General features: G+C 40.7%; 1 pseudogene; it reads right to left on the reverse strand.

The window, feature by feature from the left end:
- Positions 1-207: 207 nt before the first annotated feature.
- On the reverse strand, positions 208-8,294 carry LOC137342431 (immunoglobulin lambda-1 light chain-like; annotated as a pseudogene).
- Positions 8,295-19,542: the final 11,248 nt, after the last annotated feature.

Here is a 19,542-nt window from a genome sequence, read left to right on the forward strand (position 1 = left end):
GTCATCTGTCAAGTCTGTAATCTCATTATTCCAGTTGATTTCACTGACTGTACATACAATGAGCAGAATGTCACAAAGAATAGCACCTCACAATTTAGTCGAATTAAGAAAGTTGCTATGGATTGGCACAGAGGTATCGGGGGGGGGGGGGGGAAAGAATAATAGCAACTGAGGTAATGGAAGAGTCATTTTATTACACTGCGGCATTTGTAACATTACACTGAAGCTTTGACCAGTTCAGTGTGAACACACTGTAAGATACAGACAGCAGGTTGTAGCGGACGAACAGCATATCTGTTGTTGTGATTTGAAATGTTCCACTTAACATCAACCAGATAATATCTGAATACGGAAGTTATTTTTTAAGGAAACAGTACAGATGACATAACAAACCAATACATAAGATACTTGAATCAGATACAGCTGGATCGAGCGGTGCTTGTTTGAAGGGGGTTTGTCTGAGTCTCGTGTTTAACCACACAGGAGTAAAGCGCGTGTGAGTTCCACCCTTAAGCTGGCAGAGTCAGTTAACTGCTCACACTGAACGTGTTGTCCGTTTCCTTTTGGACTCGACTGGTCCCAACACCATTCCCTCTGACACTGTCATCTACAGTCAATTTAATCTCCACAGCTCCCGGATTAAAACCGTTCACCAAAGAACATCAGGGACGCCGATGAAGGCGGAACGACAGATACTGAGGGGCTGCGCGGAACTGAAAAGTAGAAACAAATGATGGAAGATCCATTCTTACTTGACATAAAAATTCAGAATCAATGTTTTACTTTCTTCAAATCTGTTACAAGTTGGCGGCTCTTTACAAACGTATGAGGAATTTAATACAACGGATGCTCATTAATGTCAATTGCATAATGACACGGATCCGCAATTTTATAAAATATATAACCTGAGATTTCTTACTTTTGCTACATGGAAAGGGACTGTTAAAATTATTTAAAGGAAATACGATCCAAACTCATTCTAAATATTATAATTTCAATTTAATAGCCCTCCTCAAAGACATCACATTTCTTTCACTACTTGCGCCATTTTCTTTCTCCATTACAATTTTAGCGTGTCGTAGAATCATCATATGATATACCGCAGGAGGCCATTCGGCCCATTATGCCTGTACCGGCTCTTTGAAACAGCTATCCAGTTAGTCCCACCCCACTGCTCTTTCCCCATAGTTCTGCAAATGTTTCCTTGAAAGTATATATCCACTTCCCTTTTAAAAGCTACTATTGAATCTGCTTCCACCACCCTTTCAGGCAATGCATTCCAGATCATAACAACTCTCTGCTTCAAATAATTATCTTGAATTCTTGACCTCTGGTTACCGAACCTCCTGCCAGTGGACTCCGTTTCTCCCCACCTTCTCTATGAAAACCCCCTCATAATTTTGAACACCTCCGTTAAATCGCCCCTTAACCTTCTTAGCTCGAAGGAGAACAATCCCAAATTCTCTCGTCTCTCCACACAACTGAAGCTGGTATCATTCTAGTAAATCTCTTCTGCACCCTCTCCAAGTTCTTGGCATCACATTTGCGAACAAATGGGGTCAGACAAAAACATAAAAATAGCACTGGGCACAGAGTTTTACTTTCAAATGTACAGCACCGATTCAATCTGTCACATTCTGTCTCATGAGCTGTGGATTTAAAGAGAAAGTAAAAAGCAATAAATCCGGATTTGGGGTAAATATTTGAACCAATGCTGACTACAAAGATGCAGTAATGTTTAGTTCAAACCCCTCAATTCTAATGAATTTACTGTTAATCGCGATTGTTTGCTCGGCCGCTCTACTCGGCTCGTTGTTTCCACAAGGTTTCCCTTCGGATGGTGACTATATTGTGCAAAGCGTAGCATCAACACCACGATTGCCAGGGTCGGTTTAACAATCTATTGTTATTCTGAGACGTTTGCCTTGGAATCCACAACTTCGCCAGGCTTTGTTTACATTATAATTTTGAAGGTGAAACTTCGAGTAGTCCTGATAAGAGCCACCAACCTTATTGTCACAGTTAGTATAATTTCCCTGCAACTCCTGGGCTTTAGCTAAACTTTCTGGTGCTGAAATGTCTGGAGTCCCGTAGGATTATTGGGCAGGTTTTACTATCAATTTAAATTATTGTCTAAACGCCAAGAGTTGACAGTGAACTCCCTTTACATTGGTTTGGAATGTATTTTTTTTCCAGATCTAAATTCTTAGTGAAACAACTGATAATATAATGGAAGATGTTTTTCTGTTTTGTGTCTCATGTTAGCCCATTCCACCGTGATGTAGCCGAATAACCAAATTAATATAGCGATAGGGTACCCGCATTTTCTGTAATATCCCTCATCTCGCTGACAGTAATCACAGAACCAGCAGCGAAGCGCAATGTAACCAGTACAAAAGCAGGCACAAAAATCGGAAAACCCATCCCGAGACATGATTCACACAAAATTGATCGGATAACTAGATAACGAACCTGTGACTTATTAAAAATTAGACAGCTGCCAATCATTGATATTTATAACTGTATGCAGAAAATCAATCAGTGTGAATGATTAATATTAACTGAACTGAGCGCAACAGCATGATTACTACAATCATCGGGGATTAATGCGAAATGTGAGGCTGAGAACCTTGCACTGAACGGTTTTCGTTGAGTTTGGAGACGGGTGGGAGAGGGTTGTAGCAAGTCGCCACGCCATCATCCCGCAGTCTCAGTCCGAGAATGGTTATTAAATCGGGGCAATGCTTTAATGGAAATGAAAACGACATCGTGTGAAACTTTTGAACTTGTGCTTTTAGACTTTTACCAACAACTCATTCCAGTGGGACTATAAGTGCCGGGTATAAGCCGTTCCGAGACTATGTGGGACACTTAGTATCATAAAATGTGCAGCGCAGAAGGTAGGCCGATCGCGCCCGCCCAGAGTCTTTGGAAGAGCTGTCGACCTATTTCCCAGACATTTTTTGTCCTTTATCAAATGTTTATCAATTTACCTTTGAAACATTACCATAGATTCTGCTTGATCACTCTTACCGGTAGGACACTGCACGTCCTAAAGGGTAAAGAAAATATCCTAAACACTTTCTTCGTTCTTTTAGTAATGTTATTAAATGTAGGTCCTCTGGTTATCGACAGACCGATCAGTGAAAATAATTTTTATAAATTAACAAAATGGCTCTTAATTCCGAACATTTCCAGCAGATAACACTGAAAACTTCTGGTAAAAAGAGCTCCCCTCGTCTCCTCTCATAACTAAAACCTTATAGTACTGATATCTCTTAATAATTATCCAGTACCCCCTCCACGGATATGACACGCTCCCTAAAGTAGGGAGCCTTTGTGCCTGGCTGTATCTTAAAAATCAATGGACGCTGATGCATGAGGTCTGTATAAATATGTCTTATGGACAATAACCTTGAGTTAAACTAATTCAATCTACCACGAAAATGATTTTAATTAATGATTTTTGGTATTTCATCCGTAATGTTGCCAATGTTAAGGGAGAGTTTGATGAGCGCATCAGAGACCGAATCGAAAACTAAGGAGTGGCGCTGTAATCATCATGAGAGACTTGGACACTGACATTTTTTGGTCCAGGGAATTTCGACAAGAAAAAAACTAAAAATCGAAAACTGGTAGCTGACAATCCCAAGCTGCACAGTACGAATAATTTACTTACTGTCCAGATTCAACTTGGTTCCTCTCCCGAAAATGAATCTTTCGGTACTGTTGCGCCATGCAGCACAGTGATAATCGGCGACGTACTCCGATTGCAGGTTGGTGATGGTCAAATATATCCTGGATGAGTCCACAGATCCGGTGAATCGATCTGGAATCCTTGACCCTCTGGTGGAGCTGTCATAACAAACAAACTCAAGGGCACTGCCGGTTTTCTGCCAGTACCAGCTCGTGTATCAGCTGCCGATTACGTCTCCGGACATCATACAGGTGACCTTGGCCGTTATCCCCGGGGAGGTTGAGATGGACGTCAACTGATTCAGGACAGGATCCGCGTTTGTACCTAGTGAAATAGCAAGTTATTGATCAGTCACTGTGCAATTCTGAACATCCAGATCCGTTCAACTCAAGCACAATAAAAAAAATCAGGGCATTGTAAAAAGCAGCGATATTGAAGATTAAATCCTGTACTTACTGTGGAGATATTGTGACGATCAGAAGCAAAATATTTCCTGACATGAACGTGGTTATGGGCTCTTTCTTAAGAAGTTTCAAATATTGCACCGTGACTGTGTATTAATTACTCATGCAAATCTCCATCGACCTGACACCGGGCTATAGGATTCCGGGTTCTCTGCTGACTGATATTTGCATAATGGACATTCCAGCCTTTTTCTAAAATTGAGAAACAAAGCGTCAAAGCCATAAAATACAGCGCGGGATTAGTTGAATGCAGCAAAATAACAGATGCGGTGAAAAAGAGGAGGGGGGGGGGCGATTAAATGACTCCAGGCTTAGGTTTTGGAAGCCTGAAGTTTGTTATAGCGAGGAAAGGCTGTGGGCGATAGCTTAAGGATCCTCAGAAAAAAATGAATTATAGAAGGAGAGTGTGAGATGAGCTTAGATTTGTAAACAGTAAGGAGTTAGGAAGGTGGAACAGCGCATAGAAGGGTGTATTTTGGGTTTAGGGGAACAATTTAGGTAAGTTCGCACTTGCTATCTTTCACACGTGACCATATATTCAATCTTCCCCGTTGAAATTTGGAAGTTCCGTTGCTTCTGCATATAGGGTTGAGCATCGACTCCGTTCACACCAGGGGAGGAGTATGTAAAAACAGCATCATTTTCAACAATTTTAATACGTACTGACAAATAAGAATGAATAATTAATTGACAATTGCACAGTCACACGTTGACATATCCTGCCTCCACATTCATTATTCCAACCTGTGTAAATTATTCCGTTCAGCGGCGCACTTCACGACTACAGCAGAAATAATCGAAATTTCCCTAAAAAAATGATCGATCCGAGTTTTAATCCTGCCCAACCTGAAGGGATAAACATATTCTCTCTGCTGACTAGAAGCATCTGACTTGTAGTATGTTAGGAACTGTTTGGCAATCTTGCTATTGAGCTGAATCAACGGTAAAAGCAGCCTATGATTCACACAAATTATAACGAAATTGACAATCTCACTCAGAGACGCAAAAGGCGTTTGGGAGTTACAAAGGCCACGTTAGTGGAGTAGAGATGCTGTTATGAGGTGGGTTTAGAACACACGGGGGCAATAATTCCTCTGATCATTCTTTTATAGCAACATTAGGTTGAAGGTTCCATCCGTTTTTATTTTTCAGAGAAATCAGAAATGCATCTCATTTAGAATGTGCTTAGAATTTCACTTGAAATTACGGAGCTGATGGAATCTTCACTGATATATTTTCAATGTAGCTACAAATAGCTTAATTTATGGTTGGTAAAGCTACGCACAATAAAATAACAACTGGAGTGAGAATTGCTCTGGTCACAAATGTTTTGAAGATTTTTTCCTTTTTTCTAGAAATAGTGAACAAGGGAAATCTTCACCAATGTATCCAGCCCCCCTTACACATAGTGATCAGAGGAATTCTCAACCCATAGTGCCAACAAGTTGAATGAGTACAGCCAACGTTCACAAGAGCTAAACCTGGAGCCAAGCCCACATGAGATGAAGTACTGACACTCCTACGTAGCAATTACACGTAACACGAAACAGGCCATTCGGCCCAACTGGTCTATGCCGGCGTTTATGCTCCACAGGAGCCTCCTCCCTCCCTACTTCATCCACCCCAATCAGTATATCATTCTATTCCTTTCTCCTTCGCGTGCATATCTAGCTTCCTCTTAAAAGCAACTATGCTATTTGCCCAACTGTTCACCCTATCCCCACTCGTGAAAGTCATGGTCTTGGTGAGTGGAAACGCTAGAGGAGATGAATGAATAAAAAAAATCAAGTGCTGAAAATTTTATGGCCCCTGTGCCATTTTAGAAAGGGCAGGCAGGTGTTCCTGAAGATGTAACGTTATGCAATTTTTTTATTCGTTCATGGGATGTGGGCGTCGCTGACAAGGCCAGCATTTATTGCCCATCCCTAATAGCCCTTGAGAAGGTGGTGGTGAGCCGCCTTCTTAAACCGCTGCAGTCCGTGTGGTGAAGGTTCTCCCACAGTGCTGTTAGGTAGGGAGTTCCAGGATTTTGACCCAGTGACGATGAAGGTACGGTGATATATTTCCAAGTCCGGATGGTGTGTGACTTGGAGGGGAACGTGCAGGTAGTGTTGTTCCCATGTGCCTGCTGCCTGCTGCCTTTGTCCTTATAGGTGGTAGAGATCGCGGGTTTAGCAGGTGCTGTCGAAGAAGCCTTGTCGAGTTGCTGCAGTGCAGCCTGTAGATGGTACACACTGCAGCCACAGTGCGGCGGTGGTGAAGGGAGTGAATGTTTAGGGTGGTGGATGGGGTGCCAATCAAGCGGCTGCTTTGACCTGGATGGTGTCGAGCTTCTTGAGTCTATACCACGAAACAAGCCATTCGGCTCAACTGGTCTCTACCATAGTCATACTCCACACGAGCATCCTTCCACTCTAATTATCTCTTCCCACCCCGCTCTTATATCGCTCTATTCCCTTCTCCCTCATGTATGCACCAAGCCTATCCATCAATGTATCAGTGCTATCTTTTCAACCACTCCATATGGCAGCCAGTCCCACAATCTCAGCACTCTCAAGATATTCCTCCCAATAGAAACAAAGCAACGCGAGTAGGCCATTCAGCCCCTCCAGCCTGTTCTGGCATTCAATTAGAGCATGGCTGATCTGTACCTCAAGGGCATTTTCCTGCCTTTATTTCATATCCCTTGATACCCTTACCTAACCATGATCTATTCATCTCAGCCTTGAAAGTTTCAGTTGATGCAGCATCCACAACCTTTTGGAGGAGTGAGTTCCAGATTTACACTCCCTTTTGTGTGAAAAAGTGCTTCCTGACTTCAATCCTAAATGGCCTAGCTCTAATATTAAGATTATGCCCTCTTGTTTTCGATTCCCCCACGAGAGGAAATAGTTTCTCTGCATCTGCCCTATCGAATCCCTTCATCATTTTCAGTATCTATATTACATCACCCTTCAACCTGCTAAACTCAAGGGAATACAAACCAAATTTATGCAACCTGTCCTCAGAACCTGACACTTTAAGGCCTAGTATTATTCTGGTGAATCTGCACTGTACCCCTTCCAATGCCAATATATATTCCCTGAAGTTCGGTGACCAAAATTGAACACAGCACTCCAGATGGGATCTGCCCAAGGCTCTGTATAACTGAAGCATTACTTCCTCAGTTTTGAATTCCAACCCGTTGTGTTAAAGGTCAACATTCCATTAGACTTTTTGGTTACTTTTTTACCTGTGCACTAGCTTTTAGTGACTTGTGTACATGGATCCCTAAATCCCTTTGCTCCTCCACAGCTCATAGTCTTTCAGCATTAAGAAAATATCCTGATTTGTCTTTCTCAGATCCAAAGTGGATGCCGTTACACTCCCCCACATTGAACTATATCTGATATAGTTTTGCCCATTTACTTAATCTAGCTATGTAATGTCCTTCTCCCATTCACACAACTTACTGTGCTTCTTGACTTAGTCTTAACTGCAAACTTGGATACAGAACTTTATATTCCTACATGCATGTCATTAATATACATGATGCAAAGCTGAGACCCCAATACAGATCCCAGGCGAAAAACATTTTTTCACAGCCCGCCAATGAGGGAACAAACCCTTTATCCATACTCTCTGTCTCCTACCTTACAATCAATTGGCAACCTATATCTCCAAATAATTTCTATTAATGCGCACAGTACTCCAACTGTGATCTAACCTAGGTTCCATATCAATTTAACATTACCATATCAATTTAACATTACCGCTCTGCTTTTATGTTCTATTCCTGTAGAAACGAACCCCAGTACTTCATTTGCAGTCTTTATGACCGTAATTAGTTGTTGCTGCTTTTAGTGATTTATGTATCTGTAGTCCCAAATCAGTCTGAACAAAGAAGATTATGTGCTAAAGGGATACCGAGTTTGTGATTAGTGTGAAGGTAAATTTAAAACGCGTGTCTCTTATCTGGACTGGTTTCAGCCAAAGGATTCGGTGAATCTGTAGTTATGATGGTTGGAGTTGCGGCTAAAAGTACCTGCTTCAATACAACGATTATTGACCAAACGATTTTCGTTTCGAAAAAAATGCGGCATTGCCAGAAACTGTACCTCGGTATCCAAAAGCGAGGCGGTCACAGATTTCATCCTGACTTTGTGTAACCAGATAATTTAGAAGAATTTACACCACTGTTTATTTTTGAATAGTTGTCATAAACACACGATAAAGCTCCTTCCCCACACGGACAAATTCAACGGGGTCTATTTTCAAAATATATTGTATAATTTCTTTCACGAAATGTTAAACTAAAGTCGGCATTCGTGCCGGTAATTTCACTATTGAGACTGATTTCATTGACTTTACACACAATGTGCAGAATGTCAGCAAGAATTCCACCTCACTATTTAATGAAATTTAGAACGTTGCTACAGATTGATAGAGAAATATCGGACAGAAAAGAATAACAGCACCTGAGATAATGGAAGAGTCATTTTATTATATGGCGGTATTTGTAAAGTTACACTGAAGCTTTGTTCAGTTCAGTTACAGCCAGCGGCTTCCAGCGGAAAAACTGCACATCTGTTGATTTTTTTTTAGAGATGTTCCACGTAAAATCTAACAATACACCTGAATACGGAATTTAATTTTAGAAAGGAATTTACTACTGGTACAACAGATCAATACATAAAATTCTTGAATCAGGTGCAGATGGACTTCGTGCTACTTGTGTGAAGCTGGTTTGCCTGAGTCTGGTGTTTAACCACACAGGAGTAAAGCTCGTGTGAGCCACTCTGAGGCTGTCAGAGTCAGATAACTACTCACACTGAACGTGTTGTCCGTCTCCCGCTCGACCCGACCGGTCTCAACACCAACCCCTTTCACATTGCTATCTACTGTCCACTCAATCTCCACAGCGCCCAGGTTAAAACCGTTCATCAAGCACGCAAGGGTCGCCGTGTTTTTTTCCGTGATTTCATCCGATGAAGGCGGAACGATGGACACCGAGGGGACCCGTGGATCTGAAACGTGTAAACAAATGCACGCAGATCCATTCCTAATTGACATAAAGATTCGAAATTAATGTTTTACTTTTTTTCAATTCGTTTACAATTCGGCATCACTTTACAAATGTGTGTGGAATTTAATGCAACGAAACCTCATTAATGTCAATTCCACAATGAAAGGGGCCTTAATTCCAGAAATTATATAACGTGAGAATATGTTCCTATTTTCGCTACATGGAAAAGGACTGATAAACATTCTTTAAAGGAAATATAATCCGAACTCATGGAATATATTATAATTTGAATTTAATAGCGCCCCTCAAAGACATCATATTTGTTTCAATTTTCGTGTAATTTCCTTCCCCCATTAAAGTTCAGCATGTGATTAAGAATATTTCCTCATTTGTGACAGAATGGGGTCAGAAATAATAAAACATAAAAATAACATTGGGACACAGTGTTACATTGAAATATACTGGTCGGATTCAAACTGTCACAGACATTGTGTCCTCGGAACTGTGGATTTAAAGAGAAAGTAAAAAGCAATAAATCTGATTTTTGGGTAAATATTGGAACCAATGCTGACTACAAAGACACAGTGTGGAGATGCCGGTGATGGACTGGGGTTGACAATTGTAAACAATTTTACAACACCAAGTTATAGTCCAGCAATTTTATTTTAAATTCACAAGCTTTCGGAGGCTACCTCCTTCCTCAGGTGAACGATGTGGAAATATAATCCGAAATATATTCCACATCGTTCACCTGAGGAAGGAGGTAGCCTCCGAAAGCTTGTGAATTTAAAATAAAATTGCTGGACTATAACTTGGTGTTGTAAAATTGTTTACAATTACAAAGACACAGTAATATTTAACTCAAAACACTCGATCTTAATTACTTTACTGCTAATCTGGATTATTTGCTTCTGTCTCCAGTTTTGCACTACTTTTGACGGAAGTGGTAAATACGGTATTGGCCTAATACTTGGGCTTATGGCCAATCACTGCCATAGACGCTCGCGTTTCTACACGGCTCCCGCTCCTGTCGGACGATCACTATATTGTGTAAAAGTTCAAAAGATTGTCGGAATAATTCCACCACACTCGAAATACGCTGTTTGGAGGCAGTTCCGAGATCAGTGTCGTAAAAGATATCTTTTCACTAATTACAAAACATTTCCAACAAGTAACATCGGTTATTATAAACAATTATAGCAATATTATCTAATAATATGCTAACAATAATCTCAATAAGAAAGTAATAAAGCCAATAATGTCCTGGCCAATATTTACCCATCATCCAAACTGACTAAAACAGATTGCCGGTGATTATCACATTACTGTTTGTGGGAACTTGCGGTGCGGAGGTTTGCTGCAGCGTTTCCTACATTACAACAGTGATGACACTTCAAAAGTACTTCTTTGGCTGTGAAGCGTCTTGGGACGTCCCGAGGTCGTGAAAGGTATTATATAAAGGAAAACTCTTTCTTTCTTCTCTTTCTTAATACTAAATAAAAATCTTTCCATAATAATGACAATGAAATATAACTCAGAGTAAGAATGTTGAAGCCAATCTGTCACAATCTCCTGTCTCTTTAAATGACTGTTCGCACAGACCATGTATTACAAGCACCAATTGCCAATGACTAACCTTTGATAAAGTGGTTTGTGTAATGAAAGGAATCAAAGGAAATGCTGAAACATTATTTTTTTTTCAATCGTAGAATTATGTGTCAGATGCTGAGCCGCTACAAATGTTTCTGGTATTGAGGTGGGATGCCAGCGACAGTGACACTTCTCGCCAATACCAGGATTGCCCGGCTCGGTTTAACAATCTTTTGCCCTTCTGAGACGTTCGCCTTGGAACCTACAACTTCGCCTTGCTTTCTTTACATTATAAATTGGAGGCTGAAACTGCGAGTAGTCCAGACAAGAGGCAGCAACCCCTATTTTCAGAGTTGGCAGTTGGTATAATCTCCCTGCAGCACCAGGAGATTAGCTGAACTTTCTGGTACTGAAATATGTGGAGTCCCGTGGGATTTGTACGAAATTCAACTGCTTCCTGTTTTAAGGAGAGCGTTAACGCTTTACAAATAGCAATCAAAAAGAAATGTAATACAAATACTTTAAATGTCGATAACTAATAACTCACAACACGATTTCACTACACGTGTCTTTGAAGAATTGAAGAAAGTAAAATTTTCATTGTCCAATTGAAGGTCACAGAAGAGAGCAAGATGTAACAATTCAATCATCGCTCTGGGAGGGGACTGACGGCTGTGGGTTCAGAAAGCACATAAATACATGTCTGCTAATTTTTGTATAATTAGGCCTAAATCAGCCCGTTTTTCTTCTATTCGGTACCCTCACCACGGAGGAGGATGGAATCATTAAAATTATACAAGTCGATTGACAATACTTGATGAGAATATTCTGTAAAACTGCTCTCGGCAAATAGTCTTCTATATTTCCTGTTTTTAGCGTAATCTTTCCTCGCGGTGAGTTAACCTCTGTTATTCAGTTGAAAGAACATTCATTCCACTGGTGGTCTGGATAGTATAACCCCATAATTACGCTCCACATTGAGCCTCAACGTATAATGCCATGTTATGATTCAGTACTTTCTATTCTTTACCTTTCAAATATGTAAACACCTGAGAAAATAAATCGATAAAGTACGGGAATTAATACTTTAGAACAAACATTCTTGCATATGAAGGTGGAGAGCGTGCTGAAGTTTGATACATCTTTATCAGAATCCGGATAATCTTCTATATATTTTTATTCTTGTTAACCTAATAAAACATTTATTTATCCGATTCTGACAGTTCACACCGTGTTAACAATTGTGTGCTATCCCGGAAAGGGAGTAGACATTAGCTGGGTTTCTACGGCTGTTAGGAGGCCAGATGGAGGACACAAAGAGCTGGGTCATTGCACTCTTCACGTTCAGACTGCTGCTTGATAGCTTTAGTATTTTACACGAGATGTACTGCTTGGGTTCAGAGTCAATGAACACTCTCATCAGCGATCCACCATCCTCTAAGAAACAGTATGCGTCTTTACCTGCCCAATATTTTATAGAAAATAATGTGAACAGAAAGCTCTCGTTGAGTTTATTTGCACCAGCGTTACCCTGCTCCATGTCTTAGTTATTTGGACGCACTATTTGCAATTGAGTTAATTGTGCTCCACAGCGACACTGATGGTTAGAGGAGGGACATGTCTTTCAAAAGGACTCCAACGGCGACGATTGGAAACAAAATTGTTCGCTGTCCTACTGCACGTGGAGAATGCAGCTAAATAAATCAAAATTAAATTAAAAACAGACATTATCGGATTATCTCAGTTTGGAAGGGAATAACAGTGTAGACCCTGGAATTGTGATTAAAAGAATCTCTCAAGTTTCGTGTCCTCTGTACATATGACCAATATTAATTCTTAGCAATGGATACAATGTGACGGTATCATGGCATATAAATAGTTTCTCACTACATCGAATTATATAGAATCTACAGCATAGTAACAGGTTTATACTCCATACAAGCCTTCTCCCACTCTGATTACCTCTTCCCACGCTGCCCCCATATCCCTCTATTCTCTTCTCCCACATGTAGCATGAATATGTCAATGCCATCTGCTTCAACCAATCTACGTGGCAGCGAGTTCCACATTCTCAACACTCTCTGTGTAAATTTCTCTTAATAGAAACATAGAAATATAGGAACGGGGTAGGCCATTCCGCCCATTCAGCCTGTTCCGTTATTCAATTAGACCATGGCTGATCTCTACCTCTCCTCCATTTTACCCTCCTTTGATCCAAATCCCTTGATACCATTGCCTAACAAAAATATGGTGATCTCAATCTTGAACTTTTTAATTGACCAAGCATCCACAACTTTTTAGTAGGTGCGAGTTCCAGACGTCCATTACCCTTCGCGTGACAAAGTTCTTCCTGATTTCACTTCTAAATGGTCGACCTATAATTTTAAGATTATGACCTCTTCTTTTGGATTCCCCCAGGAGAGCAAATAGTTTCTATGTATCTAGCCTATCGAATCCCTTAATAATATAATACCTCGATTAGATCACCGCTCAACCTTCTAAACGCAATGAATACAAGCCACGTCATGCATCATAATTTAATCCTTTATGCCCTGATATCATTCCGGTGAATCTGTGCGGTGCTCCTTACAAAGCAAATTATATCTTTCCTGAGGCGTGATACCCAAAACTGACCGCTGTACTCCAGATCAAGTCTGGGCAATGCTCTATAGAACTGAAGTATTACTTCCTCACTTTTGAATTGCAATCCCCTTGAGATAACACCTGCATGCCATTAGACGTATTGATTCCTTTTTGTACCTGTACGTTATTTTTAGTGTTTTTTGTACAAGGACATCTAAATCCATTTGCTCCTCCACAGCTCCTAGTCTCTCACCATTAAAAAAAAGTCTGATTTGTTTTTCTCAGCTCCACACTGGATGACCCCACGCTTTGCAACATTGAACCCCATCTACCATAGTTTTTTTCCATTCACTTAGTGTATCCATTCTTTTTTCATTCATCCACATACGTTACTGTGCCTCGTAAAAATGTCATCTGCAAACTTGAATACACAGCTCGCTATGCCTTTATCCACGTGATTATATACATGGTTAAAAAGCTGGGGCCCCAATACAGATCCCTGGAGAACACCACTTGTCAGATCCCGCCTATCAAAGAACGAACCCTTTATTCCTACTCTTTGCCTCCTCCCTGCCAAACAATTACCAACACATATCATCAAAGAAATTCTTGATTTGATCTGTTAGTGGCTATCTTATATTTATGCCTCCATGTTCTGAACTCACCCTCAAGTGGCAACCGTTTCTCCACTTCCATCCTATCGAACTCTTTCATATTTTTGAAGACCTCGATCAAGTCTCCTCTTAGTCTTCTATTTTCCATAGAAAAGAGCCCAACATGTTCAATGTTTCTGATAGTAGCATCCTCCTAATTCTGGTAATCCTTCTGTACATTTTCTGCATTTTCTCCATTGCTTCAATGTCTTTTTCTAGCATGGAAACCAGAACAGCGTGCAGTACTCTAAGTTCGGTCCAACCAAAATTCTTTATAAATTTAAGGTTACACTCCTGCTTTTCTATTCTATTGTTCTAGAAATGAACCCCAGTACTTTGCACTCTCCATGGCCTCAACAACTTGTGTTGCTACTTTTAGGTATTTATATATCTCTAGTCACAATGAGTTTAAACAAAGAAGACTATGTTTTAAAGAGATGCCGTGTTTGTGATTAGTGTGAAGGTGAATTTAGAAAGGGCGACTCTTGTCTGCGATGGTTTCAGTTAACTGTCTCAGTGAATCTGTGGTAATGACGCTTTGAGTTGCTGCTAATAGCACCTGCTCCAATGATTACAGGAAGACGATCGTTTTGATAAAGTAATGCAGTGCCAGAAACTATACTGCCGTAGGTCCGGGGTAACCAAAAGGGAGGCGGTCACAGAGCATGCCCTGAATTTGTGTAACCATCAATTTAGAAGAACTTACACCGTGTGCTTTGAATTGTTCTCATAAATACACGGATACACGGTTCACCTCCTTTCCCACACCGACTAAATTCAGACAAAAGGTAAATCGGGAAAGAAATAGGGCCACTAAGGGATACACACCATAAAGTCACAGATATTTTTAAAAGGGAGATAGAACAAGTTCACGGAACTATGGGGATGAGAGGGTTGTCCTATGGCAATATAAACAAGAGGGCACAACTCTAAAAGGGTTACAGGAACAGAGAGTTCTGGGCGTATATGTGCACAAATCGTTGAAGGTGGCAGGGCAGGTTGAGAAAGCGATTAAAAAAGCATACGGGATCCTGGGCTTTATAAATAGAGACATAGAGTACAAAGTATGGAAGTCATGATGAACCTTTATAAAACACTGGTTTGACCACAACTGGAGTATTGTATCCAGTTCTGGGCACCACACTTTAGGAAAGATGCCAAGGCCTTAAAGAGGGTGCAGAACAGATTTACTAGACTGATTCCAGGGATGAAGGACTTTAGTTACGCCGATAGACTGGAGAAGCTGGGGTTGATCTCCTTGGAACAGAAACGTTTGTGAGGAGATTTGATAAAAGTATTCAAAATCATGAAGGGTCTAGACAGAGTAGATAGAGAGAAACTCTTCCCATTGGTGGAAGGGTCAAGAACCAGAAGACATAGATTTAAGGTGATTGGCAAAAGAACCAAAGATGACATGAGGAAAAACTTTTTTACACAGTGAGTGGTTAGGATCTGGAATGCACTGCCCGAGGGGATGGTGGAGGCAGATTCAATCATGGCCTTCAAAGGGGAACTGGATAAGTATTTGAAAGGAAAAAAAATTGGGCTCTGGGGAAAGGGCAGGGGAGTGGGACTAGCTGCATTTCTGTTGCATAGAGCAAGCGCACACTCGATGGGCCGGATAGCCTCCTTCCGTACTGTAACCTTTCTATAATTCTATGATGAGGAGAGATTGGGTAGAATGGGCCTATACTCTCTGGAGTTTAGAAGAATGAGAGGTGGTCTCATTGAAACATATATGAATCTAAGGGTAGATGCTGAGAGGTTGCTTCCCCTGGCGGGAGAGTCTAGAACTAGGGGGTGTAGTCACAGGATAAGGGGTCAGCCATTTAAGACTCAGAAGAGAAAGAATTTCTTCACAAAGAGGGTTGTGAATCTTTGGAATTCTCAACCCCAGAGGGCTGTGGATGCTGAATCGTTGAATATCTTCAAGGCTGAGATAGATAGATTTTTGGACTCTAGGGGAATGAACGGATATGGGGATAGGGCAGGAAATTGGAGTTGAGGTCGAAGATCAGCCATGATCTTATTGAATGGTGGAGCAGGCTCAAAGGGCCATATGGCCTACTCCTATTCCTATTTCTTATGTTCTTATGCTCTAATAGACCAGTTAGCTTAACTTTGGTGGTAGGAAATATAATTGAATCCTTACTCAAAGATGGAATAGAAAAATATCTGGAAACCGAAAATATAATAAAGCATAGTCAGCACAGATTTCAAAAGGGAAGGTCATGCTTGACGAACCTTATTAAATCTTTTGAAGAAGTAACAGAAAGGGTAGGCAACGGCAAAGCGGGTAGATGTAATATGTTTGGATTTTCAAAAGGCTTTCAATGAGATGCCGCATAGTAGACTCATGACTAAGGTCAGAGTATGTTGAATCAGGGGACAAGCAGCAGAATGTATAGCAATCTGGCTAAAAAACATAAAACAGAGAGTAGTGGTTAAAGGTAGTTATTCAGACTGGCAAAAAATGGGAAGTGGTGTTCCACAGGGATCAGTGCTGGGACCACTTTTGTTCACCATTTACATCAATGATTTGGACTCAGGAATCGGAAGTACAATTTCAAAATTTGCGGACGACACTAAATTGGGGGTTATAGTTAATACTGAGGAGGACTGCGACAAAATACAGGAAGACATTAATAAACTTGCAGAATGGGCATGTAATTGGCAAATGAATTTCAATATAGATAAGTGTGAGGTGGTACATTTTGATAGGAACGATAAGGAGACCACATACTCCTTGGAAAATAACAGTCTTAAATAGGTAGAGGAGCAGAGGGATCTGGGGGCACTGATACATAATTCACTAGAAGTAGCGACGCAGGTCAGCAAATCCATAAAAAGGGTAAACAAGCCACTGGGCTTCATTTCCAGATAGAAAGAATTGAAAAGCAGAAATGTCGTGTGAAACTTGTATAGAACCTTGGTTAGTCAACACTAGGAGTGCTGCAAAGAGTTCTGGTCTCCATATTTTAAAAGGTTATAGAGGCACTGGAGAAGATGCAAAAAAATATTTACCAGAACTAACTGGTTATACCTACCAAGAAAGGTTGAACAGGCTGAGGCTCTTTTCTCTAGAAAAGAGAAGACTGAGGGTGACCTGACAGAGTTCTTTAAGATTATGGAAAGGTTTGTTAGGGTAGACATAGAGTAGATGTTTCCACTTGCAGGGGAGACCAGAACTAGGGGCCATCAATACAAGATAGTCACTAATGAATTCAATAGGGAATTCGGGAGAAACGTCTTTATCCAGAGAGTGGTTAGAATGTGGAACTCGCTACCACAAGGAGTAGTTGAGGCGACTAGCACAGATGTATTTAAAGGGAAGCTAGATAAACATGTGAGGGAGAATCGACTGGAAGGATATGTTGATGGGGTTAGATGAAGAAGGGTAGGAGGAGGCTCGTGCGGAGTATGAACACCGCCATGGATCTGTTGGGCAGAATGGGCTGTTACTGTGCTGTAAATACTATGTAATTCTATGTAAACGTCTACTTTAAAAAATCGTTGTAGGATTTCTTTCACGAGATGTCTGTAACCTCCATGTTACGGCTGATTTCACTGGCTTCACCTACAATGTGCAAAATGTCACAAAGAATAAAACTCCACTATTTAGTCAAATTTAGAAAGCTGCTATGAATTTGTACTGATATATCGGAAGTAAAGAATAACAGCACCTGAGATAATGGAGGAGTCATTTTATTACACCACGGTAATTGTAACAATACACTGAAGCTTTGATCAGTTTGATGTGAGCACACTGTAAGATACAGCCAGCGGGCTCCAGCGAACAAACTGAACATCTGTTGTGATTTGAAATGTTCCACTTAAAATCAAACACTTAATATCTGAACACGGAATTTATTTTTTAAAGAAACTTTACTAATGACGAAACAATTCAGTACATAAGACTCTTGAATCAGACACAGCTGGATTCGCGATGTTTATTTGAAGCGGGTTTGCCTGAGTCTCGTGTTTAACCGCACAGGAGTAAAGCTCATATGAGTTCCAATCTGAGGCTGGCAGACTCAGATAACTGCTCACACTGAACGTGTTGTCCGTTTCCTGCTGGATCCGACTGGTCGCAACACCATTCCCTCCGACACTGCCATCTGCAGTCCACTTAATTTCCACGGCGCTGGGTTAAAACCGTTCACCAAACACACCAGGATCGCTGTGTACTTTTCATGATTTCATCCGATGAAGGGGGAAAGATGGACAACGAGGGGACCCGAAGATGGGAAAAGTCTAAACAAATGAAAGAAGATCCATTCTTAATTGACATTAAAAGTCGGAATCAATTTACTTTGTTCAAATGTTTTAAAATTCGGCCTCACTTTACAAATGTATGAGGAATTTAATACAACGGAAGCTCATGAATGTCAATTCCAGAATGGCAGGGAGTAACAGTTCTAGAAAATATATAGCCTGAAAAGATGTTTCAATTTTTTCTACAGGGTCAAAACTGGTAAAATTCTTTGAAGCAAATACAATCCAAACTCATTTAATATTTTATGATTCGAATTTAATAGTGCTCCTCAAAGGCGGCATATTTCTTTCAATTTTTTAGCCATTTCCTTTCCCGATTGAAGTTCAGTATGTCATAGGAACATTAGGAGAAGGAGTAAATCATTCAGCCCTACCAGCCTGCTCCGCCATTCAATTAGATCATGGATGATCTGTACCCCAACTCTATTTACCTTAACACCCATACCTAACAAAAATTTATCGATTCCAGTATTAAAAGCTACAATTGTCCGAGCATGCACAGCCTCTTGCAAGACAGAATTCCAGATTTCTACCACCCTTTGTGCGAAAATGTACTCCCTGATTTCGCTCCTGAATGGCCTACTCTAATTTTAAGATTATGCCCTCTTGTTCTGGGTTCCACCAGGAGAGAAAATGGTTTCTCAGTATGCACCCTGTTGAATAATTTTAATCGCCTCTATCAGATCGCCCCTCAATATTGCATACTCAGGGGAATTCAAGCCAAGTTTATACAACCCGTTCTCATAATATAGCCATCTATGCCGCGGTATCATTCTGATGAATCTGCACTGCAACCCTACCAAGGCCAATATATCCTTGCTGAGGTGCGGTGCCCAGAACTGAAAATAATGCTCCACATGGGGTCCGATCAAAGGCTGTATAAAATCCCTCCCTTTGTATTCCAGCCCCCTTGAGATAAAGGCCAACATTTTATTGGCCTTTTAAATTACTTTTTGTACCTGCCTACTAGCTTTTAATGATTTATGTACTTGGACTCGAAAATCGCTTTGCTCCTCTACAGTTCCTAGCTCACCACCATTTAGTAAATGCACCGATTTATCTTTCTTGAGTCCAAATTGGATGACCTCACACTTGCCCACATTGAACTCATTGAACATAGTTCTTCCCACTCTCTCGCTATGTCTCTTCGCAACTCCCTGCTCCCATCTGCATTACTTACTGTCCCAACTAACTTAGTGTCATCTGCAAACTTCGATATACACTCTCTTTACATTCATAAACGTCATTAATAAATATGGGGAAAGTTGAGGTCCC

This window comes from Heptranchias perlo, chromosome 25 (assembly GCF_035084215.1).
Source record: "Heptranchias perlo isolate sHepPer1 chromosome 25, sHepPer1.hap1, whole genome shotgun sequence".
NCBI classification, from domain to species: Eukaryota; Metazoa; Chordata; class Chondrichthyes; order Hexanchiformes; family Hexanchidae; genus Heptranchias; species Heptranchias perlo.